Source organism: Xyrauchen texanus, chromosome 12 (genome assembly GCF_025860055.1).
Source record: "Xyrauchen texanus isolate HMW12.3.18 chromosome 12, RBS_HiC_50CHRs, whole genome shotgun sequence".
NCBI lineage: Eukaryota > Metazoa > Chordata > Actinopteri > Cypriniformes > Catostomidae > Xyrauchen > Xyrauchen texanus.
Genome location: NC_068287.1, coordinates 43,586,780 through 43,607,437, shown reverse-complemented (window position 1 = coordinate 43,607,437; position 20,658 = coordinate 43,586,780). Strand labels below are relative to the sequence as shown.

The following is a 20,658-nucleotide window of genomic DNA, read 5'->3' as shown; positions in this document are numbered from 1 at the left end:
TTATATTTCAATATGTGCACATTGAATAATGAATCATTTAATTTAACTCCTTTAAACGCAGCTCTTAGTCGTACAGTGGTTTTATAATAATAATTAAACGCTGTGTGCGATGTCTCCCATTCCTTTGAGAACTTCTAGTCACTTTAGATCGAGATTACTCTGGTTTTGTTTTGGTAGGTCATGATACTGACAAGTAATCTGTGATGTTTATTTTAATGAGATCCTCTTATTGTCACTTAGTTATTCCTAAAATGCTCTATTTAGGGTGTATACATATGCTAGGACTGCCAATGATCAATACAGTCGTTCTTGAAGAAAATACGTTTTCTTTCATTCCCCAGTATTGCGTGCAAGTTTTCGTGCACCATCTGTTGAGGTTTTTAATCATCTGAATTTCAGTTCGAATGCACTTGCCTATCTGTATTCTGTACTGTAATGCTTATGAGGATTGATTAATTGCATATGTTCTCATGATGAGGATACAGACATGTATAACGTCTCTGTCACCCTTATGTTGTTCCAAACCTGTATGACTTTCTTCTGTGGAAAAACTAAGGAAAGTTTGGCAGAATGTTTACCTCAGTTGCCATTCACATTTATTGTATGGGGAAAAAAGATGCATTGAAAGTAAATGGTGACTGAGACTGCCACCCTAAATAACCCTTGTGCATAGTAACACCCTGTCTACCACGCAAAACACGCATGGTAGACAGGGTCATGACTATCGGTAGACCGAGATATCGGTTTTGACAGATTAATTGGTGCTGATAGTTGCTTTTTGGAACTATCGGTTATCTACAAAAAATCTGCTGTTAGTTTTATTCTTCATCAATGAACCTCATCTTGTGAAATATATATATATATATATATATATATATATACACACTGATCAGCCACAACATTAAAACCACTGATTGGTGAAGTGAATAACATTGATTATCTCATTACAATGGCACCTGTCAAGGGGTGGGATATATTAGGCAGCAACAGACATTTCTTGAAATTCATGTGTTGAAAGCAGGAAAAATGGGCAAGCGTAAGGATCCGAGTGACTTTGACAAGGGCCAATTTGTGATGTCTAGACAACTGGGTCAGAGCATTTCCAAAACAGCAGGTCTTGTGGGGTGTTCCTGGTATGCATTGGTTAGTACCTACCAAAAGTGGTCCAAGGAAGGACAACCGGTGAACCGGCGACAGAGTTATGGGCGCACATTGATGCGTGTGGGGAGCGACGGCTAGCCCGTCTGGTCCGATCCCAGAGAGGAGCTACTGTAGCACAAACTGCTGAAAAATGTCATGCTGTGCATGACCCCTGTCCACTGCCGAAAGCACCTACAATGGGTACATGAGCGTCAGAACTGGACTATGGAGCAATGGAAGAAGGTGTCGTGGTCTGATGAATCATGTTTTCTTGTAGATCATGTGGTGGCCGGGTGCGTGTGTGTCGTTTAACAGGGGAAGAGATGGCAGCAGGATGCACCAAGGGAAGAATGCAGGCCGGCAGGAGGCAGTGTGATGCTCTGGGCAATGTTCTGCTGCGAAACCTTGGGTCCTGGCAATCATGTGGATGTTAATTTGACACGCAACATACCAAAAGATTGTTGCAGACCACTTACACCCCTTCATGGCAGTGGTATTCCCTGATGGCAGTGGGCTGTTTCAGCAGGATAATGTGCCCTGCCACACTGCAAAAATTGTTCAGGAATGGTTTGAGGAACATGACAAAGATCTCAATCAAATTGAGCATTTATGGGATGTGCTGGACCAACAAGTCCGATCCATGGCGGCTCCACCTTGCAACTTACAGGACTTAAAGGATCTGCTGCAGATGTCTTGGTGCCAGATACTACAGGACACCTTCAGAGGTCTTGTGGAGTCCATGCCTCGATGGGTCAGAGCTGTTTTGGTGGCACGATATTAGGCAGGTGGTTTTAATGTTGTGGCTGATCGGTGTGTGTGTCTATGTGTGTAGTGTGTGTGTGTATATATACATCTACTCGTACTGTATTTACAAACTCTTAATCTGGTAAATAATTTCAAATAGAGCATTGTAAATAGGGCTGGGCAATATGGCAAAAAATATCACAATATTCTTTTTCATATCATTCGATATCGATATTTATTACGATATTCAATCACATTTACAATTTTTTTGGAATTTCCATAAAAAGAGAAACAAAATCCTAAATGGTCTTTACAAAACTGCATTGAGGGCCCAGACACAGCCAATGCAGTGGTGTCTGAGGGATAGGGTTGGGCGATGTCCCCTAAATTGGCAGTTGACGATGTTGACAGTAAAACATCGCGATGGACGATGATATCGTTGGGGGGTGTATTATATAAAAAATTATAATTTCGTTATTTTACTAACCCAACTAAATGACTCGTCGGCGCTTTATCAGTAGGTTGCACGACACGTGAACCATTTTTTTTTTTTTAGCTTTCACTTAAGAAGAGTTGTGCACTTTTTATTTTAATATATCTCTTTACATAAATACTATTTTCCACTTAAAAACTATAATTTCGTTATTTTACTCGCTGATGAGCAAAAGGTCGAGGCAGAAATGACCATGTACCTGCAGGAAATGGCCATTGATGGGGAAGAGGACCCGCCGACTTGGTGAAAATGAACGACAAAAGGTTTCCGTTCATGGCAAAATTAGCACGGAAATATCTGCGCATATGTGCTACCAGTACTCCATCAGAGCGGGTCTTCAGCACAGCGGGTAGTGTAGTTACTCCAATCCGCAGCTTATTAAAACCAGATAAAGTGAATATGTTGGTATTTCTGACCAGAAACATCGAAATTTAAACATGGTCTATGGTGAAAGATATTAGACTTCTTTACGCATTTTTCGCCATCCGTTGCAGAGCTATTCGATTTTGCATATTATTTTAAACGTTCGTTTGTGTAGTTCATATGACCACTTTACAATATTTCAATAACATAATTTATTTTGTAGCCTGTGCTGAAGTTAGTTGTGCTGCTAATTATAAGTGAAATGTTAATGCCGAGTTTCGGTCTTGAGTGTTGTTCCTGTTTTCTTGTTCTTCTATGTTTTAATAAATGTGTGTTATTCATATTCACCTTGTTTCTTTCATTTGATTTGACATTATGGATTTATGGCCAAGGACATTTTTCTTTAAAAGTATTAACCAGACAAAAGTTATTTGGCGTTCGCTGGTCTGGGTTTATCTTAAACTGCCGCTTCAGTGTATACAAGAGCTATGTGACAATGAGCAAGATTTTCTGAGACACTACAACTACTAATAATTCATTAATAAAGGCTATTTTCTTGTAGCCTACAACATAAAATATTTTAATCTAAATGTACAGTGTAAGACATGTAAAAAAAGACAAGAAGCTAACAATGTCAAGATCAATATTTGTGTAGCCTGCCTGACACGGTATTTTCACAGACTAACACGTCACGTCTCTGGCATATACTACAGTATTTAAAATAGCATATATGCATTAGTTATATTCTCAATTTAATTTACAGAGCAATCCCTGCAAAGTTTTTAGGTTAACTATAGAAGAGACTAGGATTAGTGAGTCACACTAGCAAGACTCGCAAAAGGGGGCGTGGCATCACGATGGTGGCTCTACATCGTGATGTTGGTCAGCCATCACGATGGACTATGATATCGTCCATCGGCACAACCCTACTGAGGGATCTTCTATGAAAATACTACAATATTTTATAGAGTTTATCAATTGAGTGCAGTTGGATATGAATGTTCTAAGATGATGTGTTCATTCTGAATTATAATGAAGGTGTGTTTGTGTGTATGTATGTGTATATATATATATATATATATATATATATATATATATATATATATATATATATACACACCACAGTTATTTCCGGTCCTCGAATCTGATTGGACGAGAGACGTTCCATGAGCACTGATGGTCTGACACCATCAGCACTCGGACGCTTCACTGTATGTATCACTCCGCTTGTGTTCGTGCTTTTCTAAACTAAAGTATAAGCATTGTGCAGATGTGTTAGGAGCTACTGTCTTTATTTTTGAAATTGCATATGTTAGCCTGCAGGTGCTGGCAAAGGATCATTTTTGTGTGTAATATGAGCCAGTTTGGTGACGTAAAGTGAACCCGTTAGTCATTGTTTACATAGAACAGCGCTATGTGAGTTTCCACATTGATACATACTGTTTAAAATGGTGGAGGACATCGTTGTTTCTATAGTGAATGACATTTGCGCACCGGCTACCCCGAAATAGAGAGGAATAACCTGCTTGGACGTCTATATTCCACTCTGATTGCATCTCTGATTGGGTGTGGCAACAAGTGATCGCACACGCTCTCTCTCACACACACACACATCCATCTGTCTTGTTTATCCAATGACTTGTTAGAAACTGCACAAGCAGTGATAATATTTCTGAAGTGAACATTTTGAATTACTAACAGAGGTTTGGACGGATCATTTGTTTTGAACCAGCAACGGCAGATTCTGATCGGTCGCATAATAAAGTAAATGTATATATATATTTTTTCCCGTTAAAATTATTTTCATATTATTTTACATACAGATATCCAAGTATGGGGGCATAGAAGCCCTTGAGACTGAGGAATGATACTGTATGGGGGTTTATGGGTATCTCCAGAGAGAAACTTTTGAAAATGTAAAAGTCTGAATGGACCATTTTTCTATTTTCATTAAAGTGAGAGAGACTAGGCTACAAACTAGTAATTGTTTTGTCTTTCATCCTTGTCAGAGATAATGAAATCTGAATAATTTCACAAAATTACAACTGAAATCTTATTTGTTTATAATTAAAGTCTTGATATATGCTGATTAATAAAACTACATTTAGAAAGAAAAAAATGTTATGGTCTAAAGGCGCTCTGGAAACACACACCTCATGTTTACGCACATGTGGGGGGAAAGAGGAAGCGGTGCGGACCGGGACAGGGCATCATTGAAGCATGTTTCGGTGCTAGAGAAAAATGTTCAAGAATACAGCGCAGAAAGATCAGATATGATGTAACCGGCGCTGTTGTTTTGTCGTGCTGCTCACTAGAGACGATGAGAGGGTGTAACCGTAGTCATGATGTCTTGCAGTCAAGATGGAATCAATCTGTGGTTCGCGGTGGTGGGATCTGGAATGCGGTGACCTGCGTAACGGGGGCAATAGCAACTTCATACAGTCTGAGGCTGCGTTTCCACTGACGCGGAAGAAATCCGCACAAAGCCAATCGCAACGCTAGGGAACCGCTTGCCCCACGCGGCTGTCAATTTTACAATCCACCTCACGCGCTCTGCTTCCATTGGAAGGAATTGAAAGCGCTCGCTCACATTCGCTCAGCACGCGCCAGTGAAACATACGATAAGAAAGCCAAACTAGCGTTTTTAGCAACACGCATGTCTAGATGTAGAACACTTTTAAATAAAGTCAAAAGTAAAATGAGGGGGTAAAATGCTTCAATAGACAGTTCACATGGTGTTACACTTGCACTGATTCCTACTACTCCAGATTCAAGCTTCGTAATAACAGCGAAATACAACATTGTTTTTTTATTCAGTACAGATGTGTGTACAGTTGCAATATTCACAGATAGCTGCGGTATTCGGCTGAACGCGATGGTGCTTATAAGAGAGCAATATGCAATGGCCGTAGACATCAACCAACTTTAAGGGGCTGTTCACACCGAACTCATTTGCAACCATCCATTTGCTTTTCTATTTAAACACAGGCTAGACGTCTGTTTACCTTTGTTTTTGTTTATAATTTGCGACATGAAGATATTAATTTGCTTTCTCACATCCCTAGCTTTATATATGCAACTTAGCTGGCTAACAAATGTGTAAACGTGACCATCTGGATATAAACTAATGCAAATAGATGGTAATAGATGATAACAATCGTGACATTTAAACATTTGGGTAGGACTTGCATGTAGGGCCGCAACGACGCGTCGACGTCATCGATTACGTCGACTATGAAAATACGTCGACACGAATGAAATGCGTCGACGCGTCACATTCATTATTTACGTTTAAATATCGAGTAATGGCGGCTTCTGCTCCAGCTCATGGTGAAAATGACAACCACGATCATCCAAAGTATGGGAATACTTTAAACTACAGCCGAACAGAAAGGTGCTTTGTTCACTATGCAAAGCGGAAATGTCATACCATGGCAGCACAACTGCTATGAACGAGCATCTTAAAAGGAAACATCCTGTGACTCTGCGAACTCAAAGCGACGAGCCAGCTGGGTAAGTAGTAGGCTTTATTACAGTGAGTTTTTGGAGTTGTTGTTGCGGTCATACCTACTTTTTTCAGCTATTACAGCTTGTGTGCTAGTTAATAGTGTTAATTGCTAACGGTGCAGATGTAATTTATTGGCCCATTCGGCGACAATAAAATGGACTTTCATTTATAACTTCAACTTAAATCTGTCAACGAAGCCTTCAGTGCATTTAAATTGCCCGTTTTTAAAAGTTGTGTATGCACATGTAGACTAGAGACATGCACTCCGCGGGACCCAACGCAACAGAGTGCGGCGCGGGATCTGATGGCCGAGTGCGGCGTGGCGGTAATGCACTCGTGTGTGTGCTGGTTCTGGGAGAATAAAACGATTCGCGGGACTCCCACAAAATAGAAATCTATAAATTGAACATCTCAAAACAAATAATTTGTCATTCATCTGTTGCACAAAAGCAACAAGAACAACTAAAACAAAATAGATAGACCCCGGCCTGTAAATCGTTCTATGTATACATGTTTGCAGCGTTTAAAAATGTAGCCAATCACAGACATATGTGTTCATTTTCTGAACGCTAATGGCCAATCAGAAGCATTTAAGATGGAATCTCCTCACCGCTCAAAATGGACTTTTTGTTCAGTGCTGAATTCTGCATACTGGCAAATCGATATAATGAAAGATTCATTGTGCAGTCAGTTTCATTGATAATAACAGAGATGTCCGCTTTTTAGGAATTATTAAGGGAGAAATCCGTCCCGCGCATGTCTCTAATGTAGACTTTAAAAACAAACAATAACGTTATATTTACATATTAACAGTAGCCTGTAGTGTATTTATTTATTTATTTATTTATTGTTTATTTGAATAGGGACAGATACAAAAAAAATGTCAGAAAATGAATTAATAAAAGTTTGAAATACTAATGTAGAAGTTGTACTTATTATTTATTGGAAAGTTTGCCAATGGATAAATCGGCTAATCCCAAAAATATGCATTAGATTAATCGGAAAAATAATCGTTAGATTAGTCGACTAATCGAAGAAATAATCGATAGATTAATCAACATCAAAAATAATCGTTAGATGCAGCCCTACTTGCATGTATTTTTGCTTCACACTGCAAACCTTCAATGTTCAAGCCAAATCTATGCCCTTGATGATGGATGAAGCTGGGAATATTACCGCTGTTGTTAACCTGTCACGTTCATTTGGAGCGTGCCAAACACGTGCAGCTGATCAGATCGGGAGCGGTATTAAGACAAGCACTAGAATTTCTTTTTCTCTTCCTTATTCAACTTTTGGTGTTTTTAACAATGTATCTAACCGTAGCGTTTGCAATATTTTGATAAAAAAAAAATCTTGTTAAATGCAAACTCCCGATTAATTGGAAAAATCTGAAAAACCGCCCAGCCCTAATACCAGTATGTTATATTGTGATAACGATATTATTTTAATTAATTGTTCAGCCCTAAAATGTTTTCCCCTTTGAGCTGCAGCAGTTGTGGGCATTGTTCCGCTTATACTACATTCTGCCTAGAGCTGAGTCTCTGTTCAGTAAATAATATTCTCAGTTAGTGCCGCCACCCACTGAGCTGGAGCGTGGAGCGTCACAAAGTCTTTCAGCATAAACTGGATTGCCAACTGACAATAAACATCTCAAGGACACTTTCTTGCATGTGAAAGCGCTATAGATTGAATAAACGTTTAACTATATAGTTCAAAATTAAACTGCAATGGTGTTGATGTCGGAGTTGTTGTTGTTCAGTTGATAACTGTTTGGCATTGTCAGTGCTGGCTTGTTCAGTACGCAACAATATTAAATTAGCCGAATGGCTAGCTGCTAGATAGCAGCTACCAAGCCTCATCTGACTCCATTACCGGTTTCCACAACAGCAGGGCTGCCTGCTAACAGGTGTTGAACATCCTAACAGACAGATTTCATGACTGTGATTCAATTAGTTGTTTTGTGTATAACTTTGCCGAGCTGCTTGCGTCTTTAACGGCACAAGCCTGATCCAATCGTCTACATGTATAACATAGAAAATTACTACAGTTTATCATCGATAAAAAGTATTTATCGCCCAGCCCTAACATTAACCTGTTGATACGCAATCCCCCGCACGCGGTAGTGACATCACTCTGCTTACCTTTAATATAGAATTGACCATCTATAAATGTAATTAATGTTAACAAATTCTACATCTTTTCAAAGGTCTAAGGGTTCAACATTGATATCCGATCTCTGTTTCACGATAGCAATCCTCCAGAAACAGCAATTTAGTTATTTGTGTCAGGAGTACAAATGAAAACATGCAATATCAAAACGGGACTTCATACCTTTATTATGAAAACACGATCGTCAGATGAATCCAGTTCATCACACTTGGGTCAGTCGTCCATGACAAGCGTTCATTGAAAAACATCCAATAGCACTTTTTGTCCATAAAAGTGATAAATCTGAGAAATATTGATATATTCTCCATTGTTTACATGAGCTCTCGCCTGAAAGAATTACCCTTCGTCATCGTTCTTCAACAAACTGCAATCTGAACAGCATTCATGTTGTAAAACTGTATAAGATCTTATATATTAGAGTCTCATAAACAAAACCAGCCTGTCTCCAAAGTCTATTTTTAAAAATGGGGCGTAGTTTTATTCATAATAGCCGAGCAGTGCCGTCAGATTTAGTGTCGTCTTGAAAGGCGGAGCCTTAATTTTACTCTGTACGCTTCCAGGGATTTTACAGAGAAAAAAGCTGCAGGAACCTCATTTTTTGTGAGGTCATCTTCAAATTTGAAACGTCACTTCTTTAGACTCGTGGCTTTGAGAACATTGTATTTCTGGGTTGTCTTGGCACTTTTATTATTGTTTTGTAAAATTGATTATGAAAACATGATATTTCCATTACTATAAACTTCAGCTTCTCTAACGTTTGAAAAATAACAACTTGTATTAATTCTGAAACTTGGGAAATAAAGCCCAAAGTGTCTTCATTGAAAAGATACTACAACTGTGTACGTACTCCAAAGGGTCCCGTAAATACAACCATTTAAGCTCAGGTATGTCATTTTCATGGTTTGTGCTCAAAGGGGTGCGTATCAACAGGTTAACTACAATATTTATCAGAAGTGCGGCATTGCAAACTATAGCAAACGTAATCATCATGAAATCTTATTTACACAAGTTAAATGGCAATTACATTCAAATGAGCATTAATTTACACAGAATCACATCCCAGTCGGCGTAGTCTACAATTAGGGCTGCAACTAACGATTATGTTGATAATCGCTTAATCTAACGATTATTGCAGCGATTAATCATCAGCTCTTAACTGATTATTCAGCTTGTGCCCCAACTTAAAAGGTAGTATTAAACGTGCTTACAAACAATAAAGAGGGAAATGTGTAAAGTAAAAGTAAAGTACATCGTTTTAAAGGAGTTTTAGATATTTTTATTGGAAAACAAGCCAAAACAAATCATAAACGTATTTTGCTGCTGTGTGTAATGGGGCCAATTTTTTTCACTAAGAAATGCTCAGTGACATATTATGATTCAATAAGTCTTGAGTCATCACGTTATAATCTAGCTGCATTAAGCATGCGGTCGAGAGACGAGCTTCCCCACGACAGAAGTGTACATCAGCTGGTGCAGTTTCAATCTCTCCCCCTTAGATCGGGACATCCGCACAGAGAAATGCCAGTTTCGGAGTTTATAGTTAATTACATGACCTGCTTCCTTATTATTTTAATTTTAATAAAGCTTTAACGCATTAAAACTGCATTTAAGATGTAACACCTGGGTGTTATTCCACAACGAGAGTGCTTCTGTATTAACTTATTTGGTATTTTTGTTAAATTCCCTTGTACTTTGATCATAAGCTGAAGCTGTTTGGAAAGTTTAGAGTACATCTGGACTGTGAGATGTTTTCTTCCTCTCATCAGTCAGAACTGCAGTGCTGCTCTCGTGTGTCATCATTAGAGTTTAATGTGATCCCATGTTACGTTAAATGATATCAAACGACTATTCGACAATGACAATTTTGGTCTATAACATCAACTAATCGTTTCAGCCCCATCTACAATACACTTTTGAAATGAGTATTTTTATGTTTACGTATTGGCTCCATTGACTTCCATTGTAAGTGCCTCACTTTAAGATTAAGATTCAACTTTATTGTCATTGTGCAGAGTACAGAGCCAATGAAATGCAGTTGTTTTCGCATATCCCAACTAAGCTGGGGTCAAAGCTCAGGGTCAGCCATGAAACAGCGCCCCTGGAGCTGATAGGGTCAAGGGCCTTGCTCAAGGGCCCAACATTGGTATCTTGACGGTGCTGGGGCTTGAACCCCCAACCTTTCGGTCAGTAACCCAGAGCCTTAACCACTGAGTTACCACTGGCCCCAGATTTGTGCTTTTTCCAAAATATTTTTTTTTTGGCAATGAAGACATAAACACACACTGCAGCTGCATGTGGCTCTCTCTCTCGACCTGCTGCATCCGGCTCAGCTTTACCCTATCATTGGCTGATTGGCCTGATTGGGGCAGGCCGTGTGAACTCACGCAACATTATACCACAAATGTTGTTGATTGAGCTTAACTTTTATTGAACTCCGAATATTCCTTTAATGCAATAAATCGACAGCCCTAGTAAAAATATGTTCAAAAATGTACGGTCAGGCTGCCATCTTGCCTAATAAAAAAATGTGCTTGTCATTTAATTAGTCCTGTTTTAAAAAGCTAAATATACCACCAGGCTTTTTTGCTTAATTACATTTTATTGAAACGTTCAGAGGAGAACCCCAGACTGGCAGGTTAGGCTAAATTATGTTTGGGTTATTCAGTGGACTGTCCTAACGCAAGTCAGTTTCTCACAAAGCTGCATGAGTCAACTGCTTGTTTTGTTTTGCAGAATGTTGTTGTGTTTTGTTGAAGTGCATAACTTAAGACTTGCACCAGGAAATTCCACAGCTCAGCATGTAAGAACTATTTCCTGCCTCTCTAATACTTCCCATGTTTTTTGATTAACATGCAATTTTTATGCTGAGATTGAAAAAACAACTACATATTTACATTTTCTGAAGGTAGGTTGCGGCAATGCTTGAGGGTTTGTGGGTGGTTTCCAAGGACGTTGGTAAAGTGTCTTGATTGGTTTTAGTGAGTTGCCATGCCATATGTATGACTAAAATATTTTAGCTCTGTAGGTCCATTCAATCCAACTGAACAGGTACCAACAATTTGAAGCTCCAAAAGCACATAAAAGCAACATAAGTCATCCATAAGACTCCAGTAGTTAAATCTGTATCTTCAGAAGCGACTGGATTGGATGATTGGAGTGGATGAGAAACTGATAAATATTTAAGTCCTTTACTATAAATCTCCACTTTCACCTCCGCATTCTTTTGTTTTTGGCGTTTCGCATTCTTTGTGCATAACGCTACTTACTGGGCAGGGAGTAGAAATAATATACATGGATATGTATATATTAGAGCTGTTAATGCATGCGAGTAATCGAAAATATTTAAAACATTGTTTTAAACATATTTTCCCAATTGGCGGTTTTGTTTCTTGAGGGCGCTGAGATCGCCTGCTTGCATGTGAAGCGACTGAGACATGTAAAGGACCAGTCACGGTTCGTTTTGTTGTTACGTGTGATCGTGTTACTACAATAATAGACCTGTGTGCAACATAGTGTCGTTTAAACAGTCCGCCTATTACAACCATGGCACACGCGTTTGAGCTCAATGTTAAAGTGCCCGCCGGTTTCATTCTCCCCATCTCTCCTCAACAGTTCCCTGTAACTTTGAACTGTCTTGTCTAATGATAAAAAGGCAAATATCAATAAAATGAATATCATGACCTCAATCCATCAATCGGATGATTGACCAAATCATAAAAAATTTAAACTTTAAAGAGAATATAGAGACCATAAGAGACCCAAGCAAAAGCAGCAGAAGAGAGAGCAATGATTGCTTAATCTTTTGTGCTTGGACAACAACCATCCAGCTAACTAACCGGGGCGTTGAATTCGGTCAGTCTGGCTTGAGATGAACCGAATCGCCGGTGTGCTCTGCAGCTGATTTCGGTAACAAGTTATATTTGCCAAGTTTGTTAGCTTTCCTAACACACTTCTCATTTTATTTTATTAGATCGCTGCTATATCTGTACTGGATAGGATTCTTAATTGAGGCATAAAACATAATATTACATGCCAATTCTATAAAAAAATAATATATGCCAATTATATAAAAAAAAAAATCAAATTATAACCATCTGCTACACCAATGTTAATAACAATACTTAGCAAGAGTTAGCAAGTTTAGACATAATGTAATTATGTAACCTGTCGTCTTGGGTGTAGTATCATCTCTGGCAATCTTGTTAAGCAATCTAATAACGGTGGATCACATTTCTTTTTATGTTTCATTATTTCCTCCAAAAAAAAAAAAGGCAGGAGAACTGTAGGCTACACGAACACTTAAGTGCCATGTTTGTTTATGTTTGAGGTAGTCATGTAAAACTACCACGTTGCCATGTAACCTGTTTCGTCACCGTTCAGCTCTCAGGACAGTTGAACGGCATGGCCGATTTACAATAGGATTGCCAGATTGCCCCAGGCGTGAACAAGCTGAGAACAGGCTTGGCACAAGGATCATCACCATTTCGGTGGAAAAGCTTCAAATGCTAGGTCTGGAGGCCTGTTCTTACAGTTTATACAGCTCCGTGTGTGTTCTCAACACTGGTTGGAATAGGGCAGAACCTTTGTGATGTGTCCGGGGTCATTACACTGATGCACACTGTAGGCATGTGACCTGTCACGATAATTGCTGAAGCTTTTATCACTGCACCATTAATCGAAAATATAATTGCGATTACAATTACGGCTGCCACGATTATGTAATCACATATGTATTACAGCGTTCGATTAAAGTCTGCTCCTGTTGCATCAATGGTTTCTATTTACAACGTGTTTTTGCAGCGGTTGTGTATTCTAACCAATCACTAACATGTCCTTTGAGCAATGAAAAGGCAATGGCCAATCAGAGCCGCTTATATTAGTCCTCCGTCCCATCTGTAATGACAACTGATCTTAATGCGCAAGTTTTAAACCGTCTGAATGCCCAGATGCTTGCATGATGTTCAAATGAGCAACACGACAACACTAAAACGCTCCCGTTCTAATCAAGGCACAGACATGGTGTAAATAATTCATTAATTATGCTGATTAGACAGCTTTGTTTTTAATGAGAGCATTCGCGAGAGTGCGCAACATTGTGCGGAGCGTTACTGAGCTCGCGTCGACATGCAGGTCTCAAACATTGTAAACCAGCAGTGAGTGACAGCATTCATTGTAAGTGGAGAGTTTATCGATCTAAAGGCACCATTGGCCCCGTCTAGCCACCTAAGGGCTTACTGAACGCAGTAACTTGGTCGATTTAAATGGGCTTTTAATAAGTTTGAATATTGAATATGCCATATTATTTACTGTACATGGACTAATAATTTAAGCAGTAATTTAGCAATAATTACATTTATTCTATACCGTAGATATCCATTTAAAATAATTTGTATATGCCTTACCTTAACAAACATAATTACAATATAAAATACAATATCATTCTTAAAAGATGTTTAAAAGAAACTGGAGTGCAGCTCGTATCCACCATTGAAATCTACTCTGAAGAACCACACGGTTGCTTTGTGACATCACAGTGATTTAATATTTTAATCGACATTAATAATCACGATTACAATATCAAGGGAAATAATCGACCATTATGATTTTTGATATAATCGTGCAGCCCTACCATAGATACATAGCCAAATATAACATAAAATGTATGTCTTGGTATTTTAATGGCCATTAAACCACGGGACCACTAATCATTATAAATCAGTACAGACCTCTTCTTGTTGAGGCTGATGTAAGGCTAAACTAATTTTATCGAGTCAGCTACTATGTGACTACAATATATGCATGTTTTTATCTGGATTGCAAACCAGTTGCTAATAGATACACTGGTGACCAAAAGTTTGGAATAACATACAGATTTTGCTCTTATGGGGAATTTTTATTTAATTCACCAAAGTGGCATTCAACTGATCACAATGTACAGTAATGACATTAATAATGTGAAAAATTACTATGACAATTTGAAGAAAAAAAAATCAGAACTTCTTAAACTACTTTAAAGAGTTCTCGTAAAAAAATCCTCCACATGCAGCGATGACAGCTTTGCTGATCCTTGTTATTCTAGCTGTCAGTTTGTCCAGATACTCGGGTGACATTTCACCCCACACTTCCTGTAGCACTTGTTTACATACACTAATTTAACTGTGCCTTTAAGCAGCTTGGAAAATTCATGAAAACAATGTCAAACCTATTCGATTCTGATATGAGTTGTACTAAATTGAAGGTGTACTTTTGGATGTGTTTTAAGGCCTACCTTCAAACTCAGTGCCTCTTTGCTTGACATCATGTCATGTTCTGACATGAACTCAGAAAAATTATTGTTGACCTTCACAAGTCTGGTTCATCCTTGTGAGCAATTTCCAAACGCCTGAAGGCATCATGTTCATCTGTACAAACAATAGTACGCAAGTATAAACACCATGGGACCACACAGCCATCATACCTCTCAGGAAGGAGACGCATTCTGTCTACTAGAGATGGACGTAGTTTGGTGTGAAAAGTGCTAATTAATCCCAGAACAACAGCAAAGGACCTTATGAAGATGCTGGAGGAAACAGGTAGACAAGTATCTATATCCACAGTTAAACAAGTCCTATATCATCATAACCTGAAAGGCTGCTCAGCAAGGAAGAAGCCACTGCTGCAAAACCACCATAAAAAAGCCAGACTACAGTTTGCAAGTGCACATGGGGACAAAGATCTTACTTTTGGAGAAATGTCATCTGGTCTAATGAAACAAAACTGAACTGTTTGGCCATAATGTCCATCGTTATGTTTGGAGGAAAAAGATGAGGCTTGCAAGCCGAAGAACACCAACTCAACCGTGAAGCAGGTGCAGCATCATGTTGTGGGGGTGCTTTGCTGCAGCAGGGACTGGTGCACTTCACAAAATAGATGGCATCATGAGGAAGGGAAAATGATGTGGATATTTTGAAGCAACATCTCAAGACATCAGCCATGAAGTTAAAGCTGGGTCGCAAATGGGTCTTCCAAATGGACAATGACCCAAGCATACCTCAAGTTGTAGAAAAATGACTTAAGGACAACAAAGTCAAGGTACTAGAGTGACCATCACAAAGCCCTGTCCTCATCCGATAGAAAATGTGTGGGCAGAACTGAAAAAGCATGTGTGAGCAAGGAGGCCTATAATCCTGACTCCGTTACACCAGTTCTGTCTGGAGGAATGGGACAACTTATTGTGAGAAGCTTGTGGAAGGCTACCCAAAATGCTTGATGCAAGTTAAACAATTTAAAGGCAATGCTACCAAATACTAACCAAGTGTATGTAAACTTCTGACCAACTGGGAATGTTGCCCTCACCATTCACTTTAATGCAGCTTTTTACCCAAGGATTTAATTAATGCCTCACATCTCCTTTTTTGTTCCACTTTGGAAAGTTTTACAGGTTTGGAACAACATGAAGGTGAATACGTGATTACCGAATGTTCATTTTGGGAAAGCTTGCGTTGCACCTGTTCTTTTTGTGCCACGTTTACTATAATGTGGACTGTTGGTGTGTTTAGTGTGTGAAAGCGCCAGCACATGCACGTGTCTTCTAGTATGCGTACTAATTTGTGGGTTGTCAAGTCTCTTATTTATTTATTTTTTCTTCGCTGTGTAGTTTTCGCAGACCATTCCAGTGGGTGTGTTGTGTGCCAGCTGGGTGTTGCTGCACTTGTTATTGTTAGCTTGTGCCTGCCGTAGCTGCACTTTTATTCCAGCCGTGTTTGCGTTAGTGTACATGCAAACACAGCCAAGTGTATAAACGCTGCCCTCCACCAGCTTCAGGCAGGGGGCTTGCTGCATGGTTTAATGTCTCGGCTGAAGCGTAACTGATTCGGGGGCGGATGCTGAGGGGAGCACATCCCAGATCTCAAAGAGACAAGGAGCAGTTCGTCTCCCTCATGTGAGATCTAACACACTCCAAACGACTGATGCTTGGTTTTACGAACAGCACAATGCTTACAAGAAAACCTAAAAATGCTGTGTAGAAATGGTGGACTAAAAATCACAACAACATCCAACAGTTGACTTTGTCAAGTGTTATGATGTCAATATTTTCTGTGTTACGTAAGTTAACTATTTTGTCTTGGCTTACTGGGGAATTCAGTTCCTTCTGTTTTGATGCTTTATAGGTGCCTGTTTTGTTGAACTTTTTGTAACTTATTGCAGTTTTATACAGGCGCAGCATTATAAAAGTTTACAGCAAGAGTTTTATGGAGAAACTTCTAACCATATACACACACACCTGATATCTTTCCTGTTCTTCCACCCAAAAATCTATTTCTTAACAACTGTATGATTTGAGATATAGTAATATATCTCAATCGTGCCCCTTAAACTTTTAAACCCTCACGCTTTTATTTTGACATTCTGAACTCTCCAGGAATTCCTGTAAGTGTGTCTGTCTGTAGTGAAGTTCACTGTAGTTTAATTCACAACTTATTCAAATTCTGGTAAAATGCACCTGTGGTGCCGTTCTAAATGCATATTATAAGTGAACCGAACTATTGAGCATCTACATCTGAGATGTTGTTCGTGAGTAGTGCTCATATATTGAGCACCGCTAAAAATAGACGTGTGTGTGTGTGTGTAAACAGAGCAGCGCCATTCACTGATGCGCTGGAGCTGCGCATGCATTTGATATATTTACTTAATAAACACAGCCTTTGTGATTCACAGAGCTATCACAGGTCTTCAAGTGGCTTTGAATAAAATGCACGAGTCATATGAACTACTTTAATTGTGTGTTTAAATAAAAAATAAATAGCTAAATAAATGTCAGTAGTACTGTTTAGTATCAGTCAAATGCTGACCATTTAAATACTGTCAGTCAATTGAAGGCAGGTTGTAACACAAGAAGCACCTGCCGAGTAAAGAGAGAAACAGTGGCAGCGTTTCTGTTATACAAGTTCAGGGTAAACCTTCAATGGTGGAAAAACATACTTTTAAATGTTACATTTTGTAAATGCAACGACTGGAATTGTTCGGTTGAAGGGGGTACCAAACTGTGAATCTTGATCAAAACAGTTTGGTGAATGCGTTTACACATTAGCTTCCACTCAGCTGACAAGCAAGGAAAGTAGCTACGTGGTTAGCTAGTTAGCTATAAGCTCTTTGGCACTGATAGTAAAAGATGGGCTTTATTTACTTTCTAGCATTGTCTTTTTATGAACAGCGTAGCGTGAAATCAACACTCAACAAACACAATCCACCACTGCACCATTTGTCTGCTGAGCTGTAAAAAGATGTTCTGATGTTTACCTTTCAATCTACTACATTGCTGACTACACTGACAAACTATAGCTGGCTAACAGCAATCAGATGTGATAAACATGAGTGACATGGTTGTCAGGGACAGGGTTACGTTACTTTACGTTATATTGAAAAGGGAAAATGGAGTCATTGTTTATTAACTTTCCAGTATGGATTTCATAAACTAGTTAGCAACTTACCGTGAAGACACCGCTTATCTCTGCCCTGTCTGCAGAACCTCCATCAGCTCAGCTCTGTAAACAATGGCAGCACGCTCTGCTGGACAAACTACATTAAGACACCAATTCTAGAGCTTCGCTCGTTGCATTATATGTTCTGAAAAAGTTTTTATATCTGCGCATATCGGTAAACATATACGGCGATACGATATATCTGTGAAAGGCTAATATCGGCCAACCTATAAATCTGTCGGGTGCTAGTGCTCATGTTTTAGCACAAAAAATTACTGTTTAGATTCATCTGTGAAGATGTCATTTAAGCACTTTAATTGATAAAATAATTTAATTTGAACTCTTAACGAATTCATTTGATTAGGCATATTTTTTTATAAAAAATATTTTAAACATGTAATTCAGAAATAATTAAATGGAAAAGAATTAGGAAAGATATATTTAATTGGGTCCTTTTTTTATATCTTACAAACTTAAACGTTTGCATTTTCTTTGAAGTAATAAAGGTTGCTGATGTATTGAATATCTAATTTTGCTCATTGAAACTTGTCATCAAAGTGGTGATTTGTCAAAAAATGGTTTTCTATGAGAGACAAATGTGTCTTCCTGAAGGGGGCGCCTCCGGTAATGAATCCATAAAGCTGCATTCTTCATTGATCAGCATTCAAATCTTAGGATATTTTTGTCATACTGCAGAAATATGTACTAGTGCCCGATAGGGCTGAAACGATCAGTCGACGTTATCGACAACGTCGCCAAAAATGTTCACTGTCGAATAGTCTTTTGATGTCATTTAACGTAATATGAGATCACATTAAACTCTAATGATGACGCGTGAGAGCAGCGCTGCAGCTCGCGTCTGACTGATGAGAGAAGAATTACACAGATCACAGTCCAGATGCAATCTAAACTTTCCAAACTTCAGGTGATGTAGATCCCAAAGTTTGAGGGAATTATACAAAAAAAACAAATAAGTAAATACAGAAGCCCACACGTTGTGGAATAAGTGGTCAGAGCTCTTTAAAGGAAACACCCCGTTGTTACATCTGTCTCGGGGACGCTCATCCCTCGAGCGTGCATGCTTAATGCAGCTAGATTATAACGCAGTGGCCCTTGACTTATTGAGTCATAATATATGTCACTGCATTTCTTATCGTGATGAAAACTGGCAAGATGCAGCTTTATTAATAAGAGTGAGTTTGTTTTTGTAAGTTAAAGATGGATTGAAGTGAACAAAAATGTGAGAGTGGTGTAGTCTTCAACAATATGTTTAAACATATCTAAAACTAAGTACAATTACTTTAACAGCTATACTGGAGAAGGAAAAAATGTTATCTGAGAATGTTGAATATAATATTAAAAATACAAATATTTTAAAATATCTAAAAATCCTTAAAAAAAAATAAATAAATAAAGGATGCGTTCACCTGAGAAGCAGCATATAAGAGATATTTAGACTTGCTTTTAGTGAATAGATCTTAAATATAAGTATATTTTGTCTTTACTGCACTCGTAGAAGTATAAACAAGTGAAAGAAATACACATGTATACAAAATACACATATTTAAGATACATCCTCTTAAAGCAAGTCTAAATATCTTATGTTGCTTCTCAAGTAAAGTATTTTTAGACTATTTAAACAAACACTTTTTTCAGTGAATTTCTTTACTGAATTAAACTTAATAAAAAGTATTATTTTTTCCTTTTAATTCAGTGAATGTCATTTAGAGGTATTTTAAAAAGATGTTTGTCCACTTTATTGTTTGTAAGCACGTTTAATGCAACCTTTTAAGTGGGGCACACTTAATCAAGAGCTAATGATTAATCGTTGCAATAATCCCCTGAATAATCGTTCTAATAATAGTTTGATTAATCGAATCAAAATAATCGTTAGTTGCAGCCCGGCCGACATTAGCTTTCACAGATATATTGTATCGGTGTATGTGTTTTTCATTACTATGCAAACAATTTATGGAAAATGTTGACTTTATTGAGACAAAATCAAATATGCTATATATTAGGGATATATAAACTTATATGATGGATGAAATAGACCATGGAAATTGTACCACTCAATCCGTCAGATTTGTAGCGCAACTATTGTGTGTTACCTGTAAAGCTGGCACTTGCAGGGCTCCACAATAAGGACTTCCCAATGGCCCATGGCCCGATCGGCCGACTCTGCTTGCTTTTTTGGGGTTTTCCACTGTGGATAGTACCTGGTACCATCCACTGTGGATAGTACCTGGTACCTGGTACTTTTTTTAGTACCACCTCGGTCGAGGTTCCAATCGAGCCAAGCCGATACCAAATGGATGCTATCTAAACCGGCGAGCAATGGGAGGGAGAGTGCCCTGGACGCAGCCATGATGGAGGATGGTACATCCTGTTACGTTTGTTACGTTAACTCTATACTCCGCTTGAAAGCTTCACTTTATTTAGTTGACCAGCTACTGGAAAGCTTCTAAAACAACCAGACCAATTTAACTGTTACACTTGTGTAAAATCACCATGCAACAACTGCTTTTTGCAGCACAATGAGCTAGTAGCTAACATTTAGCTTTTGTGTTATTGTTTTGGTCAGTTTGTGTCAATGTCACTGCAGTAGAGGCGGCGTATTTAATGATGATCAGCCTATAATCCCATCCACATTGATGCGGCACTAAACTGCAGTGGAAATGCAAGCTCAGAAAAGTAGAGTGAGTAGAGTCGAACTGTAACGAGCTCTGGAAATGCCATTAGCAGCAGCTATTACCAATGTGTAGAAAATAGAAGGAAAA

The 20,658-nt window shown here is 38.5% G+C and overlaps 1 protein-coding gene across 3 annotated transcripts in view; it reads left to right on the top strand.

Annotated features, from left to right (window-relative positions):
- Positions 1-20,658, top strand: part of LOC127652793 (CREB-binding protein-like) — a 73,689-nt gene that overhangs the window by 1,490 nt on the left and 51,541 nt on the right. The gene's annotated exons all lie outside the window — the stretch shown is intronic.